This window comes from Pseudorca crassidens, chromosome 4 (assembly GCF_039906515.1).
Source record: "Pseudorca crassidens isolate mPseCra1 chromosome 4, mPseCra1.hap1, whole genome shotgun sequence".
NCBI classification, from domain to species: Eukaryota; Metazoa; Chordata; class Mammalia; order Artiodactyla; family Delphinidae; genus Pseudorca; species Pseudorca crassidens.
In genome coordinates this window covers 151,327,104-151,339,563 of record NC_090299.1, presented here as the reverse complement: position 1 = coordinate 151,339,563, position 12,460 = coordinate 151,327,104, and the positions used below count along the sequence as shown (strand labels likewise).

The following is a 12,460-nucleotide window of genomic DNA, read 5'->3' as shown; positions in this document are numbered from 1 at the left end:
TGTGAGGAAGACACTGGGCTGATAACAGAACTTCTTTCCCTTGAATTGTGGTGGCTGGTCTCCCTTTCTGAAAATAAGTGATATTGTATATACATGTTGGGACAATGCACAAAGACAATCTTTTATATTTGAAATGTGATGTGAAAAGTCATTTGTAAAAAAAAAAAAAAATCAGGTCTGAGTAAACAGTAAAAAAATTGAAAAGGAAATGCACAATATGTCAACAGGAAACAGGGTTGTAGAAATAGGATTGAATGTCAGGGAAAGGGTATGGAAAAGGAAGACTTCCGATACCTACATTGTATAATATTTAAACAGTGTACAAATACTTTGGTTCATTTTTACTTTTGGCTTTTTAAAAATTGGAATACAGTTGATTTACAATGTTGTGTTAGTTTCAGGTGTACCGCAAAGTGGTTCAGTTAGACACATACATGTATATACTCTTTGTTTTTGGACATTCTTTTACTTTGGTGTTTTTTACTTTTTATTTATTTTCAAAATGATGTTTAAGAAAAGGAATGAATGAAAACAATATTCCAAGATCCAGGTAACTTCCATGTTAACACTGGGGGGGGGAGGAGTTTTGTGGGGACCATCAGATCTAGAAGGAGTCAGGGGTGCAGTCCCACTTGTTGGTGGGTCGGCGATGACGTTCCCTCTACTGACCCTCCCGCGGGGGTTGCGGGGGATTGCAGGGGCTTAGGGCAGCTGAACTGCGCAGCACCTCCCCACGCAGCCGAGGTTGGAAGCCACCTTCCGCACGACACACTCCCCGTCAGTCTCCCCTCCTCTCCCAGCTCTTCTCCCTAACTTTGGTCGAGCAGACTCCTTCTCATCCTTCAGGTCTCAGCCTAAACCTTGCTCTGTCATGGAAGATGTGCCAATGTCTACCTCCCAGCCTAAATCAGATCCGCCGACTGCTCATCATCGTGGTGTTTTTTCACGGTGCTGCCGGCAGCTTGAATAGGTATGTTTATTTGTCTCTCCCATATTGTAAGCTCCACAGTGGAAAAGCCCCTATCCGTCTGATTTAGCACCGGATTCCTCACCCAGCACTACGTCTGTCCCAAAGCCACGCCACGCTCAATAATATGTTGAATAAATGAAGAGTAGCCGTATCTCTGAGATTGTTGAATGGTTCACGAGTGTAGTTACAATTCCCTGCCTTTAAGTGCCGCTTTTGAAATTCTCATCTGAATCCATTTTGCAATTACATCATTATCCTTTCTGCAAGAGAAACGTCCTGCTTATCCTCAGCGCTGATAGATGCTTCATGGTCAGTGTATATCAGAGGCTTCCCTAAGAATATAAAATACGGCACGGAAGACATTGTGCTGAGAGTGTTATCAACACAGTAATTCCTACAATAGGGATTTGCTGACAGGCTCATATTTTCAAACCATCCCTTTCATCTCATTGTTTCCCTGCTCAAGAACATACAATGGCTTGCCCTTGGGCAATCATATTAAATCATAAGATGCAAAGTGGGAGGCCAGGTAAACGTCCCAGCTGCCTCACTTCTCTCTGATAAATGAAGGGGTTCTGGATCCAGGGAGGTCCAGGGGTTCATCTGGATAGTGGAGGGGCCGCTCTTAGCCTGTCTCGTCTGTTTACCTTCTCAGGCTGTCCCTATTCCAATGCTTCTCATCTGCCTGATTTTACTTGCCCTCACACCTCCTACGCGCTGGGCAGTCTGGTTCCTTGACTGAAATACTTACTTCCTCACCCAGGTGACTGAGCCCGTGTTAGGTCTTTGTTATTTCTGTGGCGACCTCCTGTTTGGGCTCCCTCACCAGTCTTTTCTTGTTCCCATATAAACTTTTCTAGAAGCAGAGCTCTGGCACGTCCCTTCCCTGCTGGAAAATGTGGACATTGCTTAACGCCCAGACTCCTTAGCCTCACGATCTGATCTCACAACTTTTCTCTTTTAGTTTTCTCGTATTCCCTTTCCAAAACTCTTTGCTCTTAGCCTAGCCAAGCAAAAATGATTCTGTGTTTGTCATGCATATCCTGTGACAGATTATTCTAAAATATGATCCCCTTTCTTATGAATTCACTATGTCAGGAATTCTTAGCCCCACCCTCTCTAGCCTTTTATGTGTCCTTTGCGTGTCCAAATCCTACCACTTTTTAAAGTCAAGATATTTATCTTTTTGTTTTTTAGTTGTAGGAGTTCACATGTTTTGGAGATTAACTCCTTATCAGATATATGGTTTGCAGATATGTTCTCTCATTCTGTATGTTGCCTTTTTATTTTGTTGATGATTTTTTTTTTTTTTTGCTGTGCAGAAGCTTTTTCATTTGACATCATCCTACTTGTTGATTTTTGCTTTTATTGCTTGTGCTTTTGGTGTCATATCCAAGAAATCATTGCCCAGACCAATGTCAAGAAGATTCTCCCTATGTTTTTTTCTAGTAGTTTTACATTGTCAGGTCCTACATTTGGATCTTTAATTCATTTTGAGTTGATATTTGTGTCTGGTGTAAGATAAGTGTCTACTTTCATTCCTCTGCATGTAGATATCCACTTTCCAAGCACCATCTGTGGAAGAGACTATTGTTTTTCCATTGTGCATCCTTGGCACCCTTATTAATTATCAATTGACCATATATGTACAGGTTCATTTCTGGGCTCTCTATCTTGTTGCATTGGCCTATATGTCTGTTTTTAATGCCATACCATACTGTTTTGATTATTGTAGCTTTGTAATGTATTTTGAAACAAAGGATGCCTCCAGCTTTGTCCTTTTTGCTTAAAATTGCTTTGGCTATTCAGACTCTTTCATGGTGTGATTTTTAGGATTGCTTTTTCTATTTCTGTAAAGAATGTCATTGGAATTTGAATACAGATGGCACTGCATTTGTAGATTGCTTTGGATGATATGGAAATTTTAACACTATCTAGTCTTTCGATCCATGAACACATGATATCTTTCCATTTATTTAGGTCTTCTTTAATTTCTTTCATCCATGTTTTATAGTTTTCAGTGTACAAATCTTTCACCTCCATGGTTAAGTTTGTTCCTAAGTATTTTATTCTTTTTTGATGTTATTGTAAATGGAATTGTTTTCTTAATTTCTTTTTTGGATAATTTGTTGTTAGTGAAAAGAAATGCAGCTGATTTTTTTCTGTTGATCTTGTATCCCAAAACTTAGCTGAATTCACTTATTAGTTTTAATAGGTTTTTTTGTGTGTGTGACATTTTTAGAGTTATCTACATATAAGATCATGTCCTCTGTAGAGATAATTTTACTTCTTCCTTTCTTATTTAGATGCCTTTTATTCCCATTTCTTGCTTAATTGCACTGGCCAGTACTATATTGAATAGAAGTGGTGAGAATAGGCATTCTTGTCTTGTTCTGATATTAGAGGAAAAGTACTATAGACTGAATGTTTGTGTCCCCAAATTCATATGTTCATTACTTTGAATTCTTTTTCAAGTAGGCTGCCTATTTCCTCTTCATTTATTTGGTCTTGTGGGTTTTTACCTTGTTCCTTCATCTGAAACGTATTTCTCTGTTGTCTCATTTTGTCTGACTTACTGAGTTTGTGATCTCCTGTCCACAGGCTGCAGAGTCGTAGTTCCTCTTGTTTCTGTTGACTGCTCCCTGGTGGGTGAGGTTGGTCCTGGGCCTCGTGTAGGCTTTGTGGTGGAAGGGACTGGTGCCTGCAGTCTGATGGATGGAGCTGAGTCTTTTCCCTCTGATGGGCAGGGCTGCATCAGGTGGTGTGTTTTGGGGTGTCTGTGAGCTTAGTATGACTTTAGGCAGCCTGTCTGCTGATAGGTGGGGCTGTGATCCTGTCTTGCTGGTTGTTTGGTGTGAAGTGTCCAGCACTGGAGCCTGCAGGCAGTTGGGTGGAGCCGGGTCTTAGTGTTGCGATGGGGACCTCTGGGAGAGTGCATGACAGTTAATATTCCCTGGGCCTGGGAGTTCTCTGGTGGTCCAGCGTCCTGGACTCAGAGCTCCCACCCCGAGTGCCCAGGCCTGACCCCTGGCCCAGGAACCAAGAGTCTGCAAGCTGTGTAGCATGGCCAAAGAAAGAAAAAGAAAAAAAAAAAAAAGAAAAGAAAGAAATAGACAAACAAAACTCAAGACAATTAGCAAAAACTAAAACAAACAAACAGCAACAATAAAAAGGCACAAAAAAAGAAAACAGACAACACCCAAGACAAATGATAAAAACAAAGCCAAATTAACAGAAATAAAGAAACAGACAAACAAAAAACTAAACAAGACAAAAAAACCCAAAGAAAACAAAAAACAAGAGAACAACTAAACAAAGAACCCCAAAATGAAAACAATCAATAAAGACTAAACTAACAAAAATAAAAAACAAAGCAAAAACAGAAGGCAAGCTATGAAAAAGCAAAGGAAACATAAACCACAGAAAAACAATCAAAAAACAAAAACAACAAAAACCCACACACAAAAAAACAAAGAACAAGAACAGGAAAAAGCCACAAAACAACAAAAAAGTAAAAATAGGAAATATATTACAGAATTTAAAAAGGAATAAATAAATAACAAATTGAAAATAATAAAAGCAACAACAACTGAACAAAATGAAAGAAACAAAATAAAGAATAACAGTAGTAAGAATCTTTTCCTGGGGCCTCCGCTGCCAGTGTCCTTGTCCTCACAGTGAGCCACGGCCAGCCCCCGCCTCCCCAGGAGGCCCTCCAATGTGTCTAGGTTGGTGTCTGGACCTGCTGTGGGCACGGTGGGGGCTGCTCAGACTGTGACGTGGCCCAACCCCCACGTGTACTTGCCCCCAGAGTCCACTGCTGCTGAGGCTAGACGAGACTTGGTTGTGAGGGCACTCACCGTCCAGTCAGATATTCCACGGACGCAGGGCTTACCAAGCCAGTCTCGGGGATTTAATCCACGGCGGGTGCAGCTGCAAGGAGAGATTTCCGTCCCTCTTCCTTAGTCGCGCTGCCCCAGGGGCTCTGCTTCGGTGTTGACCCCACCTCTGCATGTGCGCCACTCTCAGGTGTCTGTTCCACGCCCAGGCGAGAAGCAGCATAAGCAGCGGCTGACTGGGGCACGCTTACACGCTCAGGTTGGGCAGGGGTACGGCGGCCACGAGGGGTGTGTGTGCGAGTTGCTGCAGTGGTGGGGACTATCGGGCAGTTGTGACAGACCGGGGCGCACTTGCTCTGGTGGGAGTCCCTCCCAGTGGCCACGGAGGCAGGGGCTGGCATGTGGGGAGGTGGCAGCCCTGCCCCTTGTGCAGCACTCAACAACGGCGCCTCATTTCCTAGGCAGACCACACTTCCCCTAGGGGCACTCCTGGCCCCAGAGCCCCTCCCTCCCGTCCCCTCTGTTGTAACCACGCAGCCAACGGTGGTCCTCTCCCCAGATCCGCTCTCCTAAGCCCACGCTTTAGCACTCAGCCCCCGCCAGCATCGGTGGCTTCCTGCCTCAGGCCGGGGCCCCCAGGGCTGATTCCCAAGGAGGCTTTGGCATGGGCGGCGCTCAGGACCTCGGAGTCTGTGCAGGCGGAGGCGGCCTTGGCTTGAGGGGTGGGTGAGGCTGACTCAGATGGGAGTCCCTCCCAGTGCCCACGGAGCTGAAGAGGCCAGTGGGTGGGGAAGGGGGCTGTGGTGGTGGCCCACCCCTTGCGAGCCACTCAACAGTGATGCCTTGCCTCTGTGGTGTCCCAGGCTGCTTCCGCAAACTTTCCTGACTGTGGAGCTCCTTACTCCTGTCCCTTCAGGCTGCCTCTTCACAGCCAGCAGCTGTCCCCTCCCTGGGTCCACACTCCACACCCCACTTTCCAGCACCCAGTCCCCCTCCGCACCGGGAGACTCATGACACAGGCTGGGGTGTGCAGTGCTGCAGCACAGACCATGTGTACAGTTCTTACTCTGTCCTGTCTTCCACAGACCATCTCCTGCACTCCCCTCCAATCTCCTGAAGGTCCCTTTCTGTCCCAGCTGATTCCCCTGCTGTGAGGGGTTTCTCTGAGCGTGGGGACCTCCCCTCACCTTCAGCTCCCCACCAGGGCTGCTGGTCCCTTCCCGATTCCTCTTTTCTTGTTTCTTTCTTTCATCCTACCCAGTGGCGAGGGGATTTTTCTTGTCCTTTTAGGTGTCTGAAGTCTTCCACTAATGTTCAGCAGGTGCTCTGTGAGAACTGTTCCATTTGTAGACGTGCTCCTGATGTACTTGTGAGGAGAGACGAATTCCACGTCCTCCTATTCCACCATCTTGACTTCTCCCCCTCAGTACGCTGCAGATATATAACAAATGTTTGTTGAGTGAGCAAATGAGCTAAACATCGGATCTGATTACTTTTTCACTGAAATACGTTGTCTGATCTAATTAGATACACTGACTCTTTGACTTTTGTTGTTCTGTTAACCCAACTGGGGACGCAGCAAGAGGAAGCAGTGTTTTCTGTTTATCTGAATGATGTTTGTTTGGTGGATTCTTGCTTTACTTAAACAAACATTTCTGAGGACGCCTGCTGTTGTTTCCTAGCAGTGAAAATCAATCAACCAGAAGAGCAATACATGTTCAGTTTTGGAACAATAAGACAAACACTCTTAGTTTGTCATTGTTCTTAAGAAACAGATTTCAATTGAGAAGCAAGTCACTTGGGTACATAAGATTGCTTTAGCTTCTAGTAAAATAATGGAACAAGTGCTTTGTAGGAAAAACAACCTGCTCACTTAAGTGTTGTAAGGGACATGAAATATGAACAAATCAACAGTCTATAATTACGAGAAACTCATGTGATTGCTTTTCCAAAAACAATTCAATTACTGAAGTCGTAGTCGAAAGAAATGGAACAGATGTTTGATCTAGTACCTCATAAAATATTTTACTTAGCCACATATGAATGAATTAAAATTGATTTTCATGGATGTCAATTCAGGAGCCACTGTGCTGTGTAGCTGAACCCCAAATTACTCAGGAGATTCATTTTTCAACAGCGCTATGTCACTTGGAATGGGGAAAGTTATGGAAAATTGGAGAGAGGAATTAGCAGCCAAGGTTTGAAAACCATATACTGCTTATAGGAATATTTAGAATCTAGGAGCTTAAATAGTGTTTTAAAAATATATGCTTAAAAAAAATATATGCTTAATATGTACTCAATAGAGCTTATTACTAAATAGACAGGTTTAACCCTCCTTACTAAAGGTAAGTCTAATCCCTCCACCCTCCTACTCTGAATGTGAATGGACTTAGTGACTTTCTTCTCAACAAGAAAATGTAGCAGGAATTATGGTGAATGGCTTCCAAGGCCAAGTCATCAAAGATAGTGCTTCTGCCTTGCTTATGCTTGAGTCACTCACCCAAGGGGAAGCCAGCCACGGTTGCATTAGGACACTCAAGAGACCCTACGGAGAAGTCCTTTTGTGAGGAACTGAAGCCTCCTGCCAACAGTTTGCACAAACTCACCAGCTCTATAAGTGAACCTCAGTCAAATCTAATTTCAGACAAACTCTCAGAGAACTTTAGGTGACTGCAGCTCCAGGTGAAACTTGACTAAAACCTCATGAGAAACCCTGAGCCAGAACAACCCAGGTAAGTTACTCTTGAATTCCTGACCCACAGAAACTGCAAGACAATGAATGTTTACTGTTTTAAATGACTGAATTTTGAAGTAATTTGTTATGCAGCAGTAAGAAGTCACAAAAGTCTAGTTTTCCACTAATTTCCATTTATACTTAGAAATGGCCCGAGAGCTTACCTTACATTATATTACGTTTAACTAGATTTTTCACTACTTCTTTTTAGGTTTGGAGGCCAGTTTCCTCAGATGAGGGCAGAGATTCTCCCTGTATCTCTCTGACAGAGACTGTGTGTTGGCGGGTGAGGTGATGGTGGTGGGAGAGAGAGAGAGAGAGAATATGTTAGAGACAAAGAGGGGTTAAATGGAAGAAAAATAATGCTCTTGAGTGGAATGTGGTGAAAGATGACATGTGTACACAAGGGACAGAGTAGATTTGTTAGCAGAACGTTCAGGACATAAAATCCAGGGCCGCTCCCCTGTGTGCTACGTCACTGATTAATTTCATATTGCGCTCAGTAGTTTACGCATCAGTTGGAACAGGCTGACACCTTGATGACATGTAACTGACTCTGACCTTCGTGAAAGATAGTGATTAAGAGACCAGGCTTGGGACCCAGACTGCCTGGGTTTCCTTCCCTGCTCTGCCACCTACCAGGTATGTGATTGTTACCCAGTCCAAGCTTGTACTGCTTGCTACACAGCAGGCCAATAAAACCAGAAATGAGGTGCTGGGACAAGGAAGAGCAACCTTATCCAGCAGGCCAGTAGACCCAGTAGATGGTGGACCACCATCCCAAAGAATCATCTTGGCTGAGTTAGAATTCAAGCTGCTGCTTTTTTTTTTTTTTTTTTCGGAGCACAGGCTCAGCGGCCATGGCTCACGGGCCCAGCCGCTCCGTGGCATGTGGAATCCTCTTGGACCGGGGCACGAACCCGTGTCCCCTGCATCGGCAGGCAAACTCTCAACTACGGCACCACCAGGGAAGCCCCCCAAGCTTCTTTTAAGCTAAAAGGGGAGGCAGTAAAATCAAACATTTCCTGGTTCCGCACACTCCAGAGAAGATGTGTGAATTTCTTTTTTCCTGCAGCCATTCACAGGTGGGCCTGGTCAGGATGTTTCCTGTGAGCTAAACAAAGTATTTTAGCTTAATGCTCATTATCTGGGAGGCAGGTGTCCCAGAGATGGGCCACTATGTATAATTTAAGCTTATAGGCAACATCCCTTTAGTGATGAACTTGTAGTAGAACATAAAGGTTCTTCCCTATTACATGACCTTGAAAAAGTTATTTAACCTCTTTGAACCTCAGTTTCCTTATCTTTGAAATTGGATAGATAATAAGAGTATCTACTTCAGAAGGCTGCTATAAGGGTTATAAAAGCCAAGATTTGTGAAGAGCTCAGACTGTCTGCTGTCTATGGTAAATTCTGCACGAACATCTATCCACACATACATATAAATTCACAAAGACCTGATACTTTTCTAGCTATGTCATTGGCCAACGTTCGTGACCACGGACAATCCCGTAACTTCTTTAGCTACTTTTTAGTCCTTATTTATACAGTAAAGGGGTTGGACTGAGCTCCATTCTAGCTGTGCAAGTCTGTGATTCTATCTCGGTGTTTGGAACCAGTAGTAGAGACATGAAGACCATCATGGAGATAATGATTGGAGTTCACACTAAATCATCTACAGAAGTGGGTGGAGATGACTCAACTGCCTTTCCACTCACCCGGTATTTGAAGGCACAGGATGGTCTGCAGGTGATCCCAGATTCAGGAGCTTATCTACCTAGACATCTGCCAGATAAAAGGAACAGACAATGGCATCAACCGTAAGATACTTTCACACTAAAAGTGAAAACTTGATGATACAGACTTTGTAAAGCCTGGCTATAGCTAAGATGAGGAAACAGATGTACCTTAGTCAGAAGAAGAAAACAGCCAAAGCCTTAAAACAGCACTGACACTTAGCCACTGTCCAGGCTGAGTCAGGTGCGCCACCAATACGGACTGTCCAGCAGACTTCCACTGATGCCCTCAGGTGATACTCCAGATGGTGTCCTCAGGTGATGTCCTCAGGTGATGCCCTCAAGGAAAAAACTGTAAAATGAAGGAACTTAGCAGGGTTTGTTTTATTTTTTATTAAGGTAAATTCCACGATATTTGGAGAATTCTCATCTTGTGAAACTGAACAAAGTTTAAATTCTCAAGTTGGGTGGAAAAAGAGATACATCCAGAGACCACACCATTTCACTGCAAAAAAGAACAATGTACCTTATAATGTGTACCTTAAATCGAGTCAGAGTATCTTTAGGATTCTTAAAATATTTTTCAATTTTTATTCTCCCTTTATTCTTTGGTTCAAATCAGAGGTATGTTTTGAGTATGACCTTAGCTCTTGCTGGTGAATTTGAGCTCCTTGCAAAGAAAAGAACATTGCTGAAAGAGCCATAAATAAACAGGAAGTCAGTGTAGATTTGCAAATGTTTCCTCCAAGCTCTAAGGGTCCCTGCAGTATTGGAAAATGGAACAAAAGGAACAGTTAAAAGACAGAACATCAACAAAAAATGAGAACTTCAAGGGAAAATACACAGAGAAGCAGAAATATTTAGTTAAATTAACGTCGACTGAAAGGGTCAAGATGTTGTAAGAACCACATAAAGTAAAGAGATCTTTGAGAGAGAAAAAGCCATGCCAATAAATAAAAAGGAGAGTTGTGATAAGACTTTCAATGGATAAAGCTGTGAATTTACTGTTTTCTAAACAGGCTGATTTTCAAACCCAGGCAAGGTCTTTACTATTAGAAAGTCCTGAAGACTTTTTAAAAAGCCTGGGGTATTGTATTCACTTTGAGGCATTTCACTGCCAGGTTGAAGGCAAACAGAGATGAGAATTCAGAGGAAAGAAAAAATACAACAAAAGTATTTCCGCGTCTGTGGAGGATTGGCTTTTCAAGAGAAAGTACTAATACACAGAAGAAATAATAGCTTGGTTTGCAAAGTCTAAAGAGAGGGAGGTGATATGCTATACGTGCCTAAAATTTAACAGAGGAAAATCACAAGGCAACAGGCAACGCCTCGTTCAAATCCCATAAACGTATTTAGTTATCAGTACGATTCCTCCATTCACGTTAGGGTCTGGACATCTATGCGTGAGTATTTGTGTATACGGAACATTGGTACACATGCACGCACACACATCCGTGTAGCCAATGAGTATCCAATCTTCTTTTCCTTTTGACCTCTGAGACTACTGAACATGTCGCCGCTCGTACGTCCTCCAAAGAGACTTAAGGGACCTACGTCATTGGCTGAGCTGAAGTTTGCCCATCTCAGCTCTGGCTAAAGTGAGCTGCTGTTAGTTTCCATAAGAGTATACAGTACAATCCTTTTAAAGGTGTAGCTTTGTTCACAGTGAGTTATTGGAGGGGGATTGCTGGGCATTACGATATTAAGGCAATTAAGTATATGCTATCGCTTTTTCCCTCACTGTACAACAGAGGCGAATCTCAGTAGAAGACACTGACCTCCACCGAAATAAATTATTGAACACATACGAGCAGGTAAGAGGCTCAAAATATATAGATATAATATTGTTGCAGCTAACCTGTGGCTGTATTCTATTTTCTGTTTATTACCCATTCTCTTCCCTGCCCTATTTCAAGTCTTTTACACGGTAGGTGCACTAAACGAAAAATTATTCAATAGAAAAACGCCAATGGCTTTACAGACAGAAAGGTCCAGGGAGGCTAGGCTGCTGACTTCTGAAATGCTGGGATGCTTTTAGCCTCATTTGTAATCCTTTCTGCTGCGTAAGCCGTAGATTACCTTGCTCTGTGGTTGGGTAGCTATGGATGTTCCATCGATGGGAGCAACCGGGCGAGGCTCAGCAAATGTTTTGTGCCGCCAGCTGGGCTTCAAAACGTGTCAGTCCCCGTGTCTGTTGCCGACTAGTATTTTTCAAGAAAATATAAAAATTGTCATCTCCTCTGTCAGCATGAGATCACTGAATCATTAAGATTTCACCAGCACAGAGATGTTTTCCTTTGCTGTGAATTTCACCATTTTATGGGGAGCGGTTTTCAAAACCCTGAGTTTAATGCGATGAAAATGACATTTATAGCACGACAGGTATTCATAGAAGCTATCACAACTAAACAAAGGTGAACCGAGCAGTTCCAGCCGGATGACTGAATTTAACTAGAAATAAGATGAGGGAAGGCGGCAACATCTCCCAGTGACCAGCAGGGGTCACTCGACAACCAGAAAACGAATAGAAGGCGCGTGCGTTCCGGCGGCAGAACCGCCGGGCCGAACATGCTCACATGCGAGGTAGCAGGATGTCCTCCGGGGACACACAGAACCCACTCAAAACCCTCACTCAAAACCGAAAAACAGAAATGCACTTCTCAGAAAGGACGTTTTCCTCTGGATAAAAGGGGCAAACCTTGGGCCCAACTCTGGGGCCCTGCATGGAGTCGGTGGAACTGGGGTCCACGAGGATGGAAGAGACAGAAGGGGAGAAACTCTCTGCTACGTCGGATGCCATCGATCCGACTTCAGAGACGCAAACCAGAGAGCCCAGCTTCCAGCTAGGCTGCCTTTGCCACGTTCAAGCGCAGAACATTAAAAACGATTCCTGACCCCTTGTGTTTCAAAGGTTTTTGTAAAATGCATTTTTAAAACATTAAAAAAAAGTTCAGATGGCCGGGTTTTTTAACAATGATTCTTCTCTTCTTGCCGCTGCTCTGTAGTCTCTTGCTCTTCCACGTCTGCCGTAAACACAGGTGTGTCCTCATTGATGCTTTGTCCTTGGATTCCTGAATCATTCTCTGAGGGACCTTCAAGGGGATGGATTCGTCGTAAAGGCAGCAGGGAACTTTCCTGCGAATGTGCTCTATTTGCCTCTGCCCTGAGCGCTCATTGA

The 12,460-nt window shown here is 43.6% G+C and overlaps 2 long non-coding RNA genes across 2 annotated transcripts in view; one reads left to right on the top strand and one right to left on the bottom strand.

Moving 5' to 3' along the window:
- The first annotated feature begins 599 nt into the window (after window positions 1-599).
- Window positions 600-12,460, top strand: part of LOC137224081 (uncharacterized) — a 64,209-nt gene continuing 52,348 nt past the window's right edge. Inside the window, exon 1 of the long non-coding RNA XR_010943230.1 lies at window positions 600-970. This is a non-coding gene — a long non-coding RNA (uncharacterized lncRNA). The remainder of the gene's footprint in view (window positions 971-12,460) is intronic.
- On the bottom strand, window positions 5,331-11,700 carry LOC137224082 (uncharacterized). Its single transcript, XR_010943231.1, has 5 exons — window positions 11,362-11,700; window positions 9,454-9,634; window positions 9,265-9,331; window positions 7,711-7,818; window positions 5,331-6,240 (listed from the first exon to the last, which is right to left on the bottom strand). It is a non-coding gene; the product is annotated as an uncharacterized lncRNA (long non-coding RNA).